The sequence below is a fragment of the Petaurus breviceps genome, unplaced genomic scaffold (genome assembly GCF_028583685.1).
Source record: "Petaurus breviceps papuanus isolate PSGF00001 unplaced genomic scaffold, PetGlider_PUasm1.0 90895, whole genome shotgun sequence".
NCBI classification, from domain to species: Eukaryota; Metazoa; Chordata; class Mammalia; order Diprotodontia; family Petauridae; genus Petaurus; species Petaurus breviceps.
This window is the reverse complement of record NW_027187372.1, coordinates 17,775,055-17,791,624: the sequence shown is the minus strand read 5'-3', so window position 1 is coordinate 17,791,624 and position 16,570 is coordinate 17,775,055. Positions and strand designations below refer to the sequence as shown.

The window sequence follows — 16,570 nt, the reverse complement described above, 5'->3', positions numbered from 1 at the left end:
TCTTCAAGGGCATGACATTTAGGAGATGAGACGCTTGAGTCCCAGAGAGGAGGGTCATGACTGGGAGCCCAGATCCCCAGTTCTCTGAGGGGACAGAATCATTGAGCCTGGAGAGCTGAGGGATGCCTGCATACTCAAGCATTTTAGGAACTAGGTCCTAGAGTGGTTAGAAAGCTAGAGGGCCAAACACTCAGGGTCTAGGTGGGAAGAACAGAAGACACAAGGGTCCCAAGGTTATTGGGAAGATTGTAGGGGCTTTAGTGGTGTCAGTGGGTCCAAATGGTCTTCTTAATCCAGGGGTTGTATTTACATTTCCAAGTATAGACAGCTGGCTGATGGGCTGAACCACAAGGGTAATCACCCCAGGACAGGATACTCTGGAGAGCCCATTGCAGACCAGAGTCACTCCAACTGGAGTCCAAGCCAGCACATATATTGTTTGTAAGCATCCTGGTAGGAAGTAGCATACTCTTTGGGAGACAGTGCAGTGACCCATTTGGGGGTTGACAGAGAATCCCCCAGCCTGCAGCCTGGCATTCGGTCCCTGGTGCAGCATATGTCCTGGCCAGAGGTAAGACCAGAACCCAGGGTCGCAGGGCTGGTGGATGTCGATGCTTCATTAGAAGGAGGTCATGCTCATTGGTGCCAGCAGGCAGGTAAGGACCAGAGCCCTCTCTGGGCTTGGGGTAGAGAATCATTGCTGAGTGGATCCAAAGTGTCTGTGTAATGGCAAAGTAATTTGAATTACCTCCATCAGGTAATAGCAGATAGTAGTCACCAAGTCTGACCCAAAGCCAGCTTTTGATGTGATTAATACCCAGTTGTGGTCCACCAGGACCCCAGTGGAGGGGAATGAGAGTCTTTGAACTGTGAGATGTGCCTAGGCCGAGAGCCACTAGAACACTGGGTAATCCTGGCTTCTGTGGCTTCCAGCGCCACCAGTCTTGGGGAAATTGAGGTTGCAGGTGCAGCCTTGCAGGAAGCAAGCGCCAAGAACCAGAGGGCAGTGTGGAAGGATATTAAATTCCTAATGCTTGGAAGCAAGGGGTGACGGACATTGTCTCAGGAAGGAGCTCTGGGTAACTGGATCTCTGCCTAGTCCTGTGAGGGTTACCAGCTACTCTGCTCTGGTTGCCAGTCCAAACCACCCCCTTTTAACCCTCATTTTATCACACTCAGATGTGTTTCTCCACAATATTCTTAGTTTTGCCTTCTGGGATCAAGAAAAACCAAGCCTAATCCCTCTTCCACATGACCATTCTTACAATGGTCTTACAAAAGCTATAGTTTCCACTCTTCCTAAGTCTTACCTTCTCCAGGCTAAGGAACACCAGTTCCTCCATCCATTCCTCATATGGCATGATCTTAAGGCTTCTCATTAGCCTGATTACCAACTTTGTACTCTCTCTAGCTAATAAACTTACTTTGGGATAGCCAGAAATGAACATATTATTCTTAATGTGGTCTGACTAGGATAGAGTATGGTGGGTCAATCATTTTCATTCTTCTGTACACAATATTTTCTTTCTTAATGCAACCCTAAGGTAATAGTAGGTTATTTAGCTGGCATATCACATTATTGATTCACATTAAGCTTATATTTCATTAAACCACTCTTTTTTTCTAACAAAAATCTAATCACACTTCATTTTATATTTATAAATTTTTAACATAAGTATAATAATTTACAATGGAACCTATTGTGTTTTATTAATTTTGACCAAGCACTCTAGTCTGTGTATATGTTTCCTTATTTCTGACTCTATATTATTATTGTTATTGCTATTATCATCATCAACATTCTTGGGAGGGTGGAAGGCAAGGCAATTGAGGTTAAGTGCCTTGCCCAAGGTCACACAGCTAGTAAGGGTGCAAAGTGTCTGTGTAATGGCAATGTAATTTGAATTCGAAGATTCCTTTGTTTTGGCAAAGGTAGAAGGTACTTAGCACTTAGTAATTGATCAAGCCTCTGCTGGGGAAACAGAAGTTATGAACTCCTGTCTCCTATTGCTAACATAATAGGAAGGGGTTGGCTGAAACAGGAAGTATCTAATGATATGTATATAAGAAAAGCCCCAGAGAGGCATGGTCAGAATTTCTTGGGACCAGCATCTGATGGCAGAGCAGCTACAGAAGAGAGAATGGAGAACTGAGCCAGAATTTCCTGACAACTTGTGGTGGTGGAGCTTCTTCTGAGCAGGAGCCCAGGATCCCAGAGCCTGGAGCCCAGAGCCAGGAGCCAGGAGCTAGGAACCCAGGTGACTAAGGAAGTATGAGTGGGATGATGAGACTTTGTTTGTGGCTTGGTTGAGCCTTGATTTACTTGAAAGAGAATTTGTGAAGGATCTGACATGGACCAGACCCTGTGAAGTTCAGAGTGGAGCAGAACCTGCCCAGAGAGCTGGACAAGGAACTGGGAGATGTCTGCCATTGAACCCAGGTGAGAGTTTGGTGAATCCAGGTAGACCATGGAAGGGAATCCAGGGAATCTGAGAACTGGCCCCAAGTCAAGATGAAAAGACCTCTCCTGGGGTACTGAGTAATTATGGAATTGTAGTTTACTAGTGACCTAGGGGTGGAGGGTTTGTATATGACACTTAATATCAAGTTGCCCCCATGAGTGGAAGACTTTGACTATTGAACTTTGAGACTATATTTTAATTTTTCTTAGTAATTGATTGTTGAATAAGTGACTGACTGAGTTAACTCAAGACTTCGCCCCATGAGTGGAAGACTTCGACTATTGTATTTTGAGATGATTGTTCTTTGTTCTAAATATTGTGACCACTTTGGTGAAAACTATGTGGCCATTTTAATGATAAGCTGTTGTGCTGTGATAAGCTGTAAGAGTGTGAATGCTGTACCTTGATTTTCTGTGAATGTGTTGCTTAGATTTGTTATGGAATAAATAGAGTGTTCACTATACTGTGTAATCAGAACCTTAAAAGCTGTTCACAGTAGCATTCTTCCGGAAAGCTGATTGTGAATGGCATTATAGTCTGAGTCTGGATTTGAACTCAGATCCTCCTGACTCCAGGGTGGCTGCTCTATTGACTGCACCATCTAGCTGCCCTGATCACCAACATTTTTACAGTGCTTTTAAGTTTTCAAAATGTTTTATATGCATTACAACTTTTAATTCTTATAATAATTCTATGAAGTAAGTCCTACAGATATTGTTATCTCCACTTTACAGACAAAGGCATCAAAGTTCACAGTCATTCAATGATTTGTTCAAGGTTACATAACACTAGTATCAAAGGCAGAAATTAATACGCAAACTTGTTAGCCCATTAACTCCATTCTCTCTCATCCTTAGATCTGATAAATGCAACATCTTTGTCTTTATCCAAGTTACTGATAAAATATATATTTCTGGGACACTTCACACATTGTCAGTGAGCCATTAATGACTACTTCTATGGTGATAGCTACTCAGTGAGTTTAAAATCTATCCCTCAGTACAATTATCTAGCCATTATCTCTCTATTTCATTCTCAATGATATCATGACAGACTTTATCAAGTGCTTTGCCAAAAAAAGGAAGTAAAATATGATTTACTTTGTCCTAATTTGCTAATTAAAAAAAGAAAGAGAAATGAGGCTAGTCTGACATGACCTGCTCTAAATGAAAGCAATACTTGCTTTTTTTCTGATATTCACTAATCAACCCTTTAATAATACCTTCTAGTATTTTGCCAGGAATCAAAGTCAATTTCATTTGGCCTATAGCTTGAAGAAACCACTTTCCATTTCTTCTTTTTTTTTTGTCGAACTTGAGACATTTTCCCTTCTTCGGCCTTTGATATGTCCACTGTTCTTTCTAATCTTTGATGAATCCTGAGAGTGGTTCAGCAAGCTCACATTCCAGATATTTCAACAGGAGTAGATTCAGCCTTCAGGGAATGGTAACCTTAATTTACCAATATCTGGGTATCTTTTTTCTCTTCTGCTGTCTCCTTATTTATCTTGAGTTCCAGCTCCTTAATAGACATTTTTGATTGGTACTTTTCAGTCTCAATATTCATTTTGGCAAGAAAAAAATAAGAAGCAAAATAATAACTTAACATTTCAGCTTTTTCTTTGACATCTCATTGTTCTTTCACACCAAGCATTACATCTGTTTGTTTGTTTGTTTGTTTGTTTGTTTGTTTGTTTTGGGGAGAAGGAGGGAGTCCTTTATTTTTCTCCATATAACTGAAAGCAAACCCTTTTTGCTTTTGATATCCCTAGTCAGTCTCAATTAATTTGCAGTTTAAACTTACCAGAATCCATTCTTACAGAAAATTATATATTCATTTTCTAGTACTTCATCTTGCACAACTTTTTAAACTCAAAAGTTTTTCAGCGAATTCCCTGCAAATACATATCACTCCCTTTGTAGATCCCCTTCTTTTCCTTCTCATCAGAATAATTTCTCTTTGTGTTTTTCAAATTTCATTGTTTGGTAATTTCCCCTTCTTCCTGGGTTAATCCCCACAACCCCAATGAAATCATTCCATGTTATTGTAGTTATACTTTCCCTGAATCCTTTGGAATCTGTTCTCAGATAATTTAGGGGGCAGGCATGACACTACTTCACTTTTTTATCATAAATTCTAAAATAGCATTGACTCTCCCTCACCCAACCCCATTCTCCTTTTAATTCCGTCACAGCTGCAAGTTCTTTTTTATTGGCAAAAATTGAGTCTGGAATGTAATCTCCCCTTTTTTATTTCTTCACTTTTTGAAGAATGGAATTATCATTAAAATTCAAGTCAGTGTGTAAATAAAATGACAAACAGGCTATAGAATTGAAAAAATGCATCTTTCTCCTTTTATTACATTATGGGGGGTATGTGAATGTAGAACATTGCATATATTCTCAAAACCAGTCAAAGTGTGAGTTGCTTGACTGAACTGATTTTTTTTCTCTTTCTTTTTAAATGTCTGTAACAAGGGATGTCTGAGTAAGAAAGGGAGTATATGCTTTGAAATACATATATTATAAAGATAAAAATCATTTATAAAACTTAAAAAGGGAAGCCACAAAAATCATCAGTTGCTTTGCTTTTGGTAGTTATGTGTGCACCCCAAAAATGTGTGCAACAGAGATCCTTCCCCAAATAATACTCAGAGGCTTCTCAAGGTAGGAAGCAGAAAAGAATGGTTTATTATGATCTTGAGAAAGGGCCACCCTCCTGACAAATGGTCAGGGAGGAAAAGCAATTTACAAAAGGAAATGGTGAAGTTATAAAGCAGAATTCTCTCCCCTCCCCCTTCTGACCCTATTCTTCCATTGGCTAGAAGTCAGATGCACAATCTAAGCGCAGCAATCTACCCCAAGTACCAGAACAAGGAAACAGTAGACCACCCAATGTACATTTGAGAAAGCATTTCTGTCCTTATTTGGCATATCTTATTCTGAGGTATCACTGAGGAGAGGGATAACTCTCTACTGTTCTGAGTTTTGAGTCCCTATAAAACATGTGATTTCCAGTGAAGGGGAACTTGGGCCTGCTTCCCATGAAAAGCCTTACTAGATTTTAGACTACAGTCTGAGAAGTTTTCACTTCTTTCACTCAGTTAGATAATTAAAGTATAATCTACGTAAGTCACTAATTATAGAATCATAGATATAGAGCTGTTCAGAACTTTAGAGCCAACCTTGTATAACCCTCAATTGTGCTTCTAATTTACTTGCCCAAGGTCACAGAGGTAGTAAATGATAGAGGATATATTTGAACCCAGAATCTTTGAGTCAAAGAGAGAGTGAGCGGGAGGGAGAACAATTGCATAGTTTTTTCAATGCTCACCCAGCTCCTTCCTAAAACAATACTCATATTTGAAGAGCAATATTCTTTTGGTGATATTGTATGGCTGAAAGTGATAGCACACTCCAAAATATGATGTTACTGCTCCACCTTTTAATTTGTGGATAGTTCTTTCTATCCCTTTGTTACTTGATTTTGTCTGCTACCCAATCCATTATGACTTAAAAATCTATACATCCCAAGTTTTCCTTGGCACTTTTCATTACTTCTAAATCTTAAGGAACATATTTAAATTTTCTCTTCTTAAATATGTTAATTCTGCTGCATATTTCATAGTTTTGAATAATAAATCCTAAAGCAAATCACATTTTATTATTTTTAATTTGTTGATTTTACATTTGTATCACTTTGCATCTTTTGGTTTGTAAGACAATTTCATTCCTCTTAAGTACTATACATGCAACTCAGATGTACTGCCTCTGAGCTGGTAATGATCATTACACTATACTCCCATGTTGCAGACAGAATTGTTTCCCATAGGCATATTTAGTCAAAGTGAATGTAGTCGCATTTTCCCTGAAAAAAGTCATAAGCATTGTAACTATAACTATAGCTATAACTATAACATTTATTAAAACTACTTATTACCATATTTTAAAAGGTAAAATAATTTTAAATAAGTTATGAAAAATATAAACATCTAAATACAATCAGACACCTTTTCTCACTAACCTTTCTCTTGAGCTTTTTCTAATTATTGCTTATTTCGCAATCTGGCTCCAACTTTTCATTCCAGATTTACTATGTATTATTCCCATTCACACATTCTTTTTTTTTTAAGCAATCGGGGTTAAGTAACTGACTCAAGGTTACACAGCCAGTTATTTCTGGGTGTGGTGCTGAGTATTGGAGCCCGGATTTGATCCAGGTCATCCCGACACTGGAGTTGGTGCTCTTACTCGCTGAGCCACCTGGACGCCCCTAATTCACACACTCTTTGATCCAGAAAAATTTGCCTTCTCACTCTTCACGTCCATCATTCTGTCTCCCATCTCTTTTCTTTGCCCAGGCCATCTGCCACCCATGTCTGAATTGTACTTCTTACTCACACTTACATCTCGTAACCCCTAGTTTCCTTCAAAGCTCTGATTACCTTCCTGATTCCTCTAGCAATTATTGTCTCCCCATCCCTCCAAAAATACTATAGACATTTTATGTACACTAATTTTTTTCAAATTCTTATGTGGGTACATGTTGTCTCCCTGTGTGATATATGAGCTCTTTGAGCACATGAAACTACTTAAAAATGTCTTTGTATCCCCAGAAATTAACACAATGCCTGAAACATTTGTTGTTCAGTCTGACTCTGTGACCATGAGTGGATTATACTGACCATGGATACTAGAATGGTTTGCCATTTTCTCCTCCAAAGGCAAAAAGAGGTTAAATGATTTACCCTAGGCCACCTAGCTAGTAAATGTTTGAGATCACATTTGAATTCATGTCTTCCTGACTCTAGGACCAGAGTTCTATCAGTTGAGCCATCCACCTGTCTAACACATGGCAGGTATATAAAAAATGCTTGCTTTTTTGATAAATTTTAAATGTGAGTATATTTAAAATATGTTGGCATCCTTAACTAGAAAATGGAATCTCCCAGAGCTGTTTACAACTATAATATTCTTTGGAACTAAAAAGGAAAATTTGTATCAGAATTCTATTTACATCAAGTCTTCGACCTTCATTTAAAAAGAAACACATTTAGAAAGGGGCAGCTAAGTATGCAGCAGATAGATCATTGGACCTGGAGTCAGCAAGACCTAATGCCAAATCCAGCTTCAGAAACTTATTAGCTGTCTGACCGTGGGTAAGTCTCAACCCCAATTGCCTCCCCCACAAAAAAAAGACTCTGGAACCCCAAAGGAAAGAACTCTGCATCTCTAGTTGAAGATTTGGGATAGCATTGTAGCTTTGTTAGTCATGCTGTTGGCTAACTTGCTTCAGCAAAATGAAGTTGTTAGCCTAGATGATCTCTATTTACTATTTCTATTTTGAAGTTCCCTTTTCAGCTCCTCCTCCTTCCCTTTCCTCATTGCCTGGAGAGAAGAGAAAGAGAAGCTATGTAGTTATTCATCAATGAGATCTCTTTGACCTAAGTAAAAGCCTGTAATCATCTTTCCCCAATAATCAGTCTCCTGGCATCTGGATTGTAAGGCTAAATCTGTCTTTCCCATCTGAAGAAAAGTCTAGCTTCCTTTCTTTTTTTCTGACAAATTACCTGATCTCTATATAATTGGTTCTCCTACCAACCACTACAATTTGTATGAACTAGACTCTGACACAGTCTGCTTTTTGTCAAAGATGCATGGAGTTGCTAGACTCCCCACATATAAAATAACAACTTTTATAATCACCATTAAGCATAAAATAATCATGTTTCAAAACATAAATAAAAATTGATTTCTTTACAGGTGGCTTGTAAATTTGAATTGTTTATATGTGTTAAAGTGGGGCTGATACATACACACACATACACACATATACACATATGTATATAAATTCAAATATTCTCTGACATTCTAAAAAGTTTACAAGAAAATATTGAAACATCATTTTAAAATGCTAAAATGCTGAAAAATCTATTCAGAAAAGCCTTGTTCATTTCAACATGTAGTCTGTCTGTTTTTTTTTATTTAGCCCATGGCTTATCACATTCTTATTTATATTTATTTTTTCAATAAATTAAGAAGCTAGCAGGCCTTATTTTATTTTATTGAGATTTATTTTAAGCTTAAGAGGCATGCCAGCTATATATAACATACATTTGAAATATATTGTCATATAAATCTTTTTTTATCAATTAAGAATTTAATCTGCTTACCTTATTTACTTAATTTTATTTAAATCAATTTTCCTAATTATAACAATATTTAATATTTTAATGTTGTGTATATATATATATATATTTAGCTCAGCATTTCAGTGGATCTCTGTTCTCATCTAGATTCTGTTGGATTCATCTAGAATCCAACAGAAGGAACTTTAAAGCTTACCTCACTCCACCCTTATTTAACCAAGAAATTTTCTATATATGTCCCCAACAATTAATTAAAAAGACTTCCATTCCATCGAATAGCAAGTATTTATTACATATTTTCTATGTATTATGCATTTTACGAGGCACTGGTGATAGAAATACCAAAGTCAGCCTCTGTTTTTAAGGAGCATATATTTCAAAAGAAGTCTTTTTGTGGTGTCAGAAAACTGGAAACTTGGAGAATGTCCAGTTAGTTGAGGAATACATAAATTAGCTATGATATAATAATGCTTATTATATATATACATATATATGCTTATATATTTATATATAAGCATAAAATATGTAAGTAGTGTTCTACTGTACAAAATAAGGCAATGAAGGATTTCAAATAGACAAGGAAAATTTATATGAACTGATGCAGAATGAAGAAGGCAAATCTAGAAGAATAATTTAAACTATAAAATTAATATTATCAGAGTGCACAATTTTAAGAACTTTGAAGAATCTTTACAATAAATCTGTAAGGAATATGATCAATATCATGACCATTTATGAATCCAGAAGACTATTGATGAAATGTGCTATCTATTGAAGAGATATGATAGGATGAATACCTAAGGATTCACACAATGATACCTGTGTATGTATCTATGAATTTATAAATAATGTATATATTAATTTATATATTGTGCATTATAGATGTATGCATCTATCTATACATTTATCAATCTACATATCTACACACACATGTAGACAAATAGAAAACTACTGAGGGAATTTGTTTTGCTTGACTATGAAAATTTGCTACAAGAATTTTCCCCCTCTTTATCAATTGAGAGAAATGAAAGCAAAAGAAAATAGATATTTGTTGATTTTTAAAAATAAGGATGCAGGAAGATTCTAGAAATGTGGTATATGCACTTTCACATGAGGTCTCTATAATTTTAATTTTACTTAAATGTTTTATTTTGTTATAAGAAACCCCTTGCCAAATTAGAGTAACTATAAATGTATGTAATGTAAAAACAACACACATCCATAAAACTTCTAAAAAATTCCAGTAGTGGCATACTGCATGTCCACTTATTAGATATGAACTATGCTAGAAATGATGTCATTTGAGGGTTCTTTTTTGTGCCTGAGTGGTCACATTCATCAGGAATAAAGAAAAAAATCTTCAAAGGTAAATTTTAAAATGTGGCAGCTTTTGAAAAATTCAGACCAGAAGCAGTTACATATAATTTTTGGTCATTAAGAAATATAAAGTGCATGGTATAATTTATCTAAATATTTACAAATCAGTAGATGAATGGACCATTTAAAATATTCAATACCCATATATTAAGCTTCCAACTTTGTGTGACTTTGTGCTAGGTGATTAGAAAACGCATGTGAAATAAGATAAACCCCGACCTTAAAGCACGTAAATTCTATTTTGCTATATTTAAATGTATATAAAGTATGAAACAATGACTAATTCCTCATCTATTTAAAAGTTAAGATTCTAATAACCTAAATAATTAGAAAGAAATCCATAAATCCCAAAACAAATGCAAAAGAGAAAGAAAGAAAAAAGTAGTTGAGTAAACAACAAAAAATAGTTATGAAGCCCATGCACTTGATACTAAATAGATGAAAAAAGAAATCTAAAGACCAAAGGATTAAATGAAAAATGTGACAACAGGTCCTAAGGAGTGGGAGTGGGGGAAATTAATATTGTAGAAGGTGAGGGGTGACAGTAAAGCCATAATGTAAAAAAAAAAAGAAAAGAAAGAATAAAGGGCATTAGAAACTCTGGGTCATTTATATTAGGAACAGGCAACAATTCTCTATTCTCTCCTACCTTCAATTTATCCTTTACAGAACCTTCACAAGACTTTATGTCTATTGTGTTAAAACTTAATGGATCCACCATAAGAAGATGTACCTTATACAGCAGAGGTGTTAAAAAATTACTACTGAGTCCTCATGGGACCTTGAGTGTGGCCTGAGCCAGATTAAAAGACAATTCAGAAATATTTAACAAAATAAATAAAAATATGATGACATTACATTTTATTACTAAGTCACTATATAGTTCAAAAGGATTCTCATGTATGGATTTGGTCCTAATTCTTTTGCCATAACTGTGCAACATTATTTTTTTCAAAAATAATAACTTCCCCCCACAGGCAGGGAACACCTCATCCATAACTTGAAATGGAGGCAGTATGGTTCATTGGGGAAAAACAAAATAATGACAAAACAACAACAATAACAACAAAAGCATTGAATTTAGAATCTGAGGCCTTAGGCTTGAATTACAACTCTATTTATGACTTCTGTGAATATTTCAAAACGTTTTGAGCCTCAGTTTAATTATCTATAAAATTATTGGTTTAGAATACATGTTTCCAGTTAGATGAACACTATGATGTTCAGAGATAGTCAATTCTTTGGGACAACACTCTTGAGCAGCCCTCATCATGCTTCTCACTTGGCTTTCTGCTCACTTTCTTGTCTGTTCCAAGTATACACCAGCTATCTGAATGGTTATCTTCAGCTCTCCTTTTTTCCTAGATATTGTTTATGTTTTGTCTTCCCCATTAGAATTCAAAGAAGTTAATGAACTTACTGTTACAGATGTAATTCATTAGTATTTTTCAACAGATCTTTCAAAAATTTAATTAGGTCAAATGTTGCATAGTGCTTTGGTAGGTTTTTATAATAGTTCTACCTTTCTTCCTATGGTTCTTACCATAGCAACAGCTGTTCCACACTGCTGTGTGCCATCCCTGAAAAAAATTTCTAATTCTTTCTGTTCTATGAGAGGATTCAGTAATTTATGGTGGTTACATCATATAACAAATATTTCGTATTACTCTGCAATGATTAAATTGGTCTCAGTGGAATACATGCCTGTCAAACTCAGAGCTTATGAAAATTTCAACCTATGTCCATTTGATTTTCAAAACCATGTTATATATAATTGTTGTTCTTGATATCTTTGTTATTTGGTATAATTTTTGGAGCTTGCATTAAATAAAGAGTTCAAGTGTTCTTACATTCTTTAAATTTCCCCTATTCAAATTTTGTAGCTTCTTGATTTCATGTCATTTTATAGTTTAGGCTAGAGTCTTTGGCAACCCATTTATTTCTTATATTCACAGTACCAATTTCCCTATTCTGGTCTGGGTTGTAATTCAATCACTGGCATTATCTGACTCAGATTCACTAATGTTTTAAGGGTGGTACTAGATCTGCTTAGATACTGTATGAAAGGATGGATGGATGAATGAATGAATGAAGACACATTTATTGTGTTTACTATGGGGGTTCTGGATATTGTGAGGATGAGAAAGGAAAAAATAGATGAAAGTCGTATGTAAGGATCATTCCCAAAGATGTTAGATCTTCCTGCCTCCTACTATTAATAAAAAGATTCTGGGAGGCGGCTAGGTGGTGCAGTGAGTAGAGTGCTGGCCCTGGAGTCAGGAGGACCTGAGTTCAGATCTGACCCCAGACACTTAATACACACAAACAAAAAACCTAGCCGTGTGATCTTGGGCAAGTTACTTAAACCCCATTGCCCTCCAAAAAGCAAAAAAAAATATATATATATATATATATTCTGGGAAGTCCAGGGGAGGGGACTGAAGAAAAGATGAAAGCAATGAGGTCCAAGGCACCTCTAGTATATGGTTAGTCTTCCCTGTAGCAGTCTCAGAATATGCTAAACTCCTCCTGTGCATTTCTTGCTGGCTTCCTTTTGCATTGTCTTTTATCCACATACAACGCGTAGATAATGGAATAGACTTTGAGAGGGTTATTGTATATCATTATTGTTTATAATATGATGTGATATATTATATATTATTATATATCTCCATGCAATTATCTGATTAGGCTTTGTAGCATCTTAAAGGTTTTCTGTTTAGGAATTTTCATATTTCTTATTGAATTAGTCTCTTACTCTTGAATTCTTTCTTCTCATTCCATCAATATGTTCTTTAATGCTATAGTTGTTGTTCAGTCATTTCAGTCATGTGTGACTTTTCTTGACCCCCTTTTGGGGTTTTCTTAGCAAAGGTACTGGAGTGATTTGCCATTTCCTTGCCCAGGTTCTCACAGCTAGTATCTGATGCTAGATTTGAACTGAGGTCTTTCTGACTCCAGTGCTCTATCCATTGCTTCACTAAGCTGTCCATTATGCCATAGTAGTTCCTTATTATATTAGGAAATTTGCTTTCTCATTCCCTCAATCACAATACTGTCTTCCTCAATCATGATATTGTCCCCATCTATCCAATCCCCTCCCCACTCAGTATGGAGATTTTTTCCCCCTTTACCCTTTTTAGTTATTGTTTTAATTACTTTTTAACATATAAAGAATTTTTTGCTTGTTTTTATTTTGTGGCAATAAAGGGGAGTAGTATAAGCAAATAGGCAATTTATCATTCAAGCATTTTGCTAGAAGTCCTTCCTCTTCCCCCTCTCCCCCTTCCTAGCATTTCCTAATTAGCAAGTGTCTTGTTCTCCCATGCTTGCTGCTGTAGTGTCTGTTGTTGCCATGGTTCCTTGTAAAAGCCTCTTTAAAAATAATTTTTTATTTTCTTTTTATGCTCATGTATACATACATACTGAGAAACATTATATTTTCCCCTTCTATGGCAATCATTCAATCTTGGAGGGTCACTAGATCCCTGAGATATTGAGGCAATGAATTTTGGAAATTTGAATAATCTTACAAAATGGACCCCAGATAGATGCATGAAGATGGAAGAAGAACTGGTAGAAATTAATGGGTTTTTTTTTCAATCTTCTATACATATGGTTTGTAATGACAATAGTGAAAAACACTGATTAATAAGGACATTTGATGGTTAACGCACCCTGATTACATCCTGTATCAAGGAGAGAAGTCCATTAAAAATGATAGGGATGGGTTTTTAATTTTTTATTAATGGGTAAACTTTTATATGAAGCCAGAGGTCAGAAAGAAATAGAAAGTCTCTGGTCTGATGATTCATTTCAGCTGCGTAGAGGGGAACAATACAAACACAACAAAAATTGCTTCTACCGCTATGACAAGGAATATTCTGTTACTCCCTTCTGCATTACAAAGATGAGCCAGAGAGCATAGAGTTGAAGGAACAGCTGGTAGAATCATTTGCTGGGAACAGAAAAGAAATGCTAGTGGAGTAATGAGGGTCGTATGAAGGGGAGAAGGTAGTGTGTGGCAGAAGAAAGCCACAGTATTTCTGGGAGCTACAGAAAGGGTAAATAAATGCAAAGATTTAATGCAAACCACATTCTGAGAAACTATGAAAGGCAACAAAACAATACCTCTTGGGGATTTCTACTTAATGAACAGATGTAAGTGACTGGTAAAACAGTTTGTAGAAGGATACTTGAAAAATTTTGTCTGATGGAAAAAAAAAATATTTGTGCAAAAGGTAGTTGCATTCTAAATATGAATTAATGGCACAATATACAACCCAAACCCCCCTCCTTACCCCCCCCAAAAAAGATATGATAATCTTGTGCTGCACTGAGAGGTACATCTTCTAGAGAAAAGAAAATTATATATTCTTCCCCAGTTAGATCACACTTAGAGTAGTTTACTCAGTTCTAGATACCATATTTTGAGAACATTGATATACTGGAAAACATCCAAAAGAAGGCAACTAGGATGGTTAAAGATCTCATGTTCAGATGGACATGATATCCATCCATGTAATCCCATGTGGCAAAGAGTAGATTTGGACTTTTTGACCCTAGTAGGGAAAACCAGGAGTGAAATTCAACTTGATGTTGAGTACAAACTTTCCAAAAATGAGCCACACACTAATGTGAAGTTACCTACCACTTGTCAGACATGTACTGGAGTTCCTTTGGTGTAGAGGGATTGGAGTAGGTGGTTGATGAGGCTCTTCCCACTTTTGAAAGTCTGTGATTCTGTGGTTGCTTATTTGCAAGTGTTGATATTTTTCTATTGTATTGGGCTTTGCCAATGTCTTCTATGTCTCCCACTAAAACGTGATTGTTGTACATAGATCTAGAATGAAAAAGCCCCCTAAGGCAGTTGGCATTGTTAGAATTTAAACAATTAAGAGAAGATAACATGATTATAAAACTGGGGAGGGTAAAGACTATAGAAATGAGCACTAAGAAAAGGGGATCTAGAGTTGACAATAATTCAAGTGATACGGGGCTAATACAACATCCAGCTTTTATGGGTAAAAAATGCAGGCATCAGTGTTCCTCTTACTTGTATAAAATTTCATCTCAGGGGGGCTGCTATTAGAAGACTGAAATGAGACAGAGAAAGGCATGAGGAATCAGTCTACCCATTTTTTTTTAAATTGGGCGCAATTGTACAGCATACAATTTTGATAATTATCTTTCAACAATTCTTAGTAAAGGTAAAAATGAGCACTTGTGATATGAAAGCATTTTCAGTCTGAACTGTATTTAAAATATGAAGTCACCAAGGGACAAATTATTTTTCTATGATGTGCAAATCTACAAACACACATATACACACATACACGTGTGTAAACATATTTTATTTTTTTCTTTCATTGAGCTACTTATAATTACTATATATTATATAAATTAAGGGGATTTCACAAAAAAAGCCTTTTTGTTCAGTTTCCAGGTTTTCTGAGTAGTGATTAATAATTAACCTAGAAGCTGAGAATTACTCCAAGGTGTACCTGGAACTTCTTGGTCATATTAGAGCCTCTGAAATTAAATCTCAGTCTGTCTCTCTCTTAGACTGAAAGCTCAATGTGAGTTCACAGCATAAACAGTGTGGTGTTCTATATGTATTTGTGTATATAAAATATATACACAGAATTAACTAGAGTGAGAGTTTTGTTTCCAAAACTGACAGGGTAATAATAGCATCCTTTCAATAATTTAGAAACAAGTGAGGTAGCACCTCATCTTTAAGAATCATTAGTTGAAACAGAAGGAAAGAAGATTGTGGACTTGCTACTTCTCCCCTCAAAACACCAGTGTTCTGCTGTTCTCTTCCATAGGAATAATGTCTGGTTTTCTATCTCCCATCAACAGAGAGGGGTCTTATCCTCATGCTACCAAATTGATAGTGTCTTACAAACTTGACTTTAATGTTTGTTTCATGATTTTTTGCCCCACTGGCTTTTGTACTGCTTGTATTAGGTGCAAAAATTGCTAGGTATGACTGTATACATGAATCCTGGAGTTAAGCAATTTCCTCTTAAGAAAAATATATAATATAATAACTACAGTAAATTTAATATATAAATACATATATTTTATATAAATATATAATATGTAATAAATTATATATGTAAATATATATTCCTGCTGTAACTGCAGCTAGTCTATAAAGCATGTTTGTTCTGTTCCTTGGCAATACTGTATTTTTAAAATTTTAATGAATTTCTTCAATCAAAACACAATAGCTGTTATTTTGGTTACTTGTACAAAAGCAAGAAAAACATAAGAAAGTAGAGATTTGTTTTGTGTAAGTGGCATTATTTTGAATTTTGCATTTGAATGCAAATATTTCTATACGATAAAGGGCTGAAGCTTCTCATTTGTATTACAGTTTAATATATATACATACACAAACACACGCACACGCACATATATATATATATATATGTATATATATACATATGTGTGTGTATTTCCCATAGAGTAAGCATTAAAAAAAAGAAACAGAAGCGTGTTTCTCTTTACCCAAATAGTGATAGTATCAAAAGTCTGATGTTTCAATCTACACACAGATTTATAATTATTCATT

At 35.6% G+C, this 16,570-nt stretch overlaps 1 pseudogene; it reads right to left on the bottom strand.

Moving 5' to 3' along the window:
- Positions 1–266: 266 nt before the first annotated feature.
- On the bottom strand, positions 267–11,565 carry LOC138151228 (kallikrein-10-like; annotated as a pseudogene).
- Between the last annotated feature and the right edge of the window lie 5,005 nt (positions 11,566–16,570).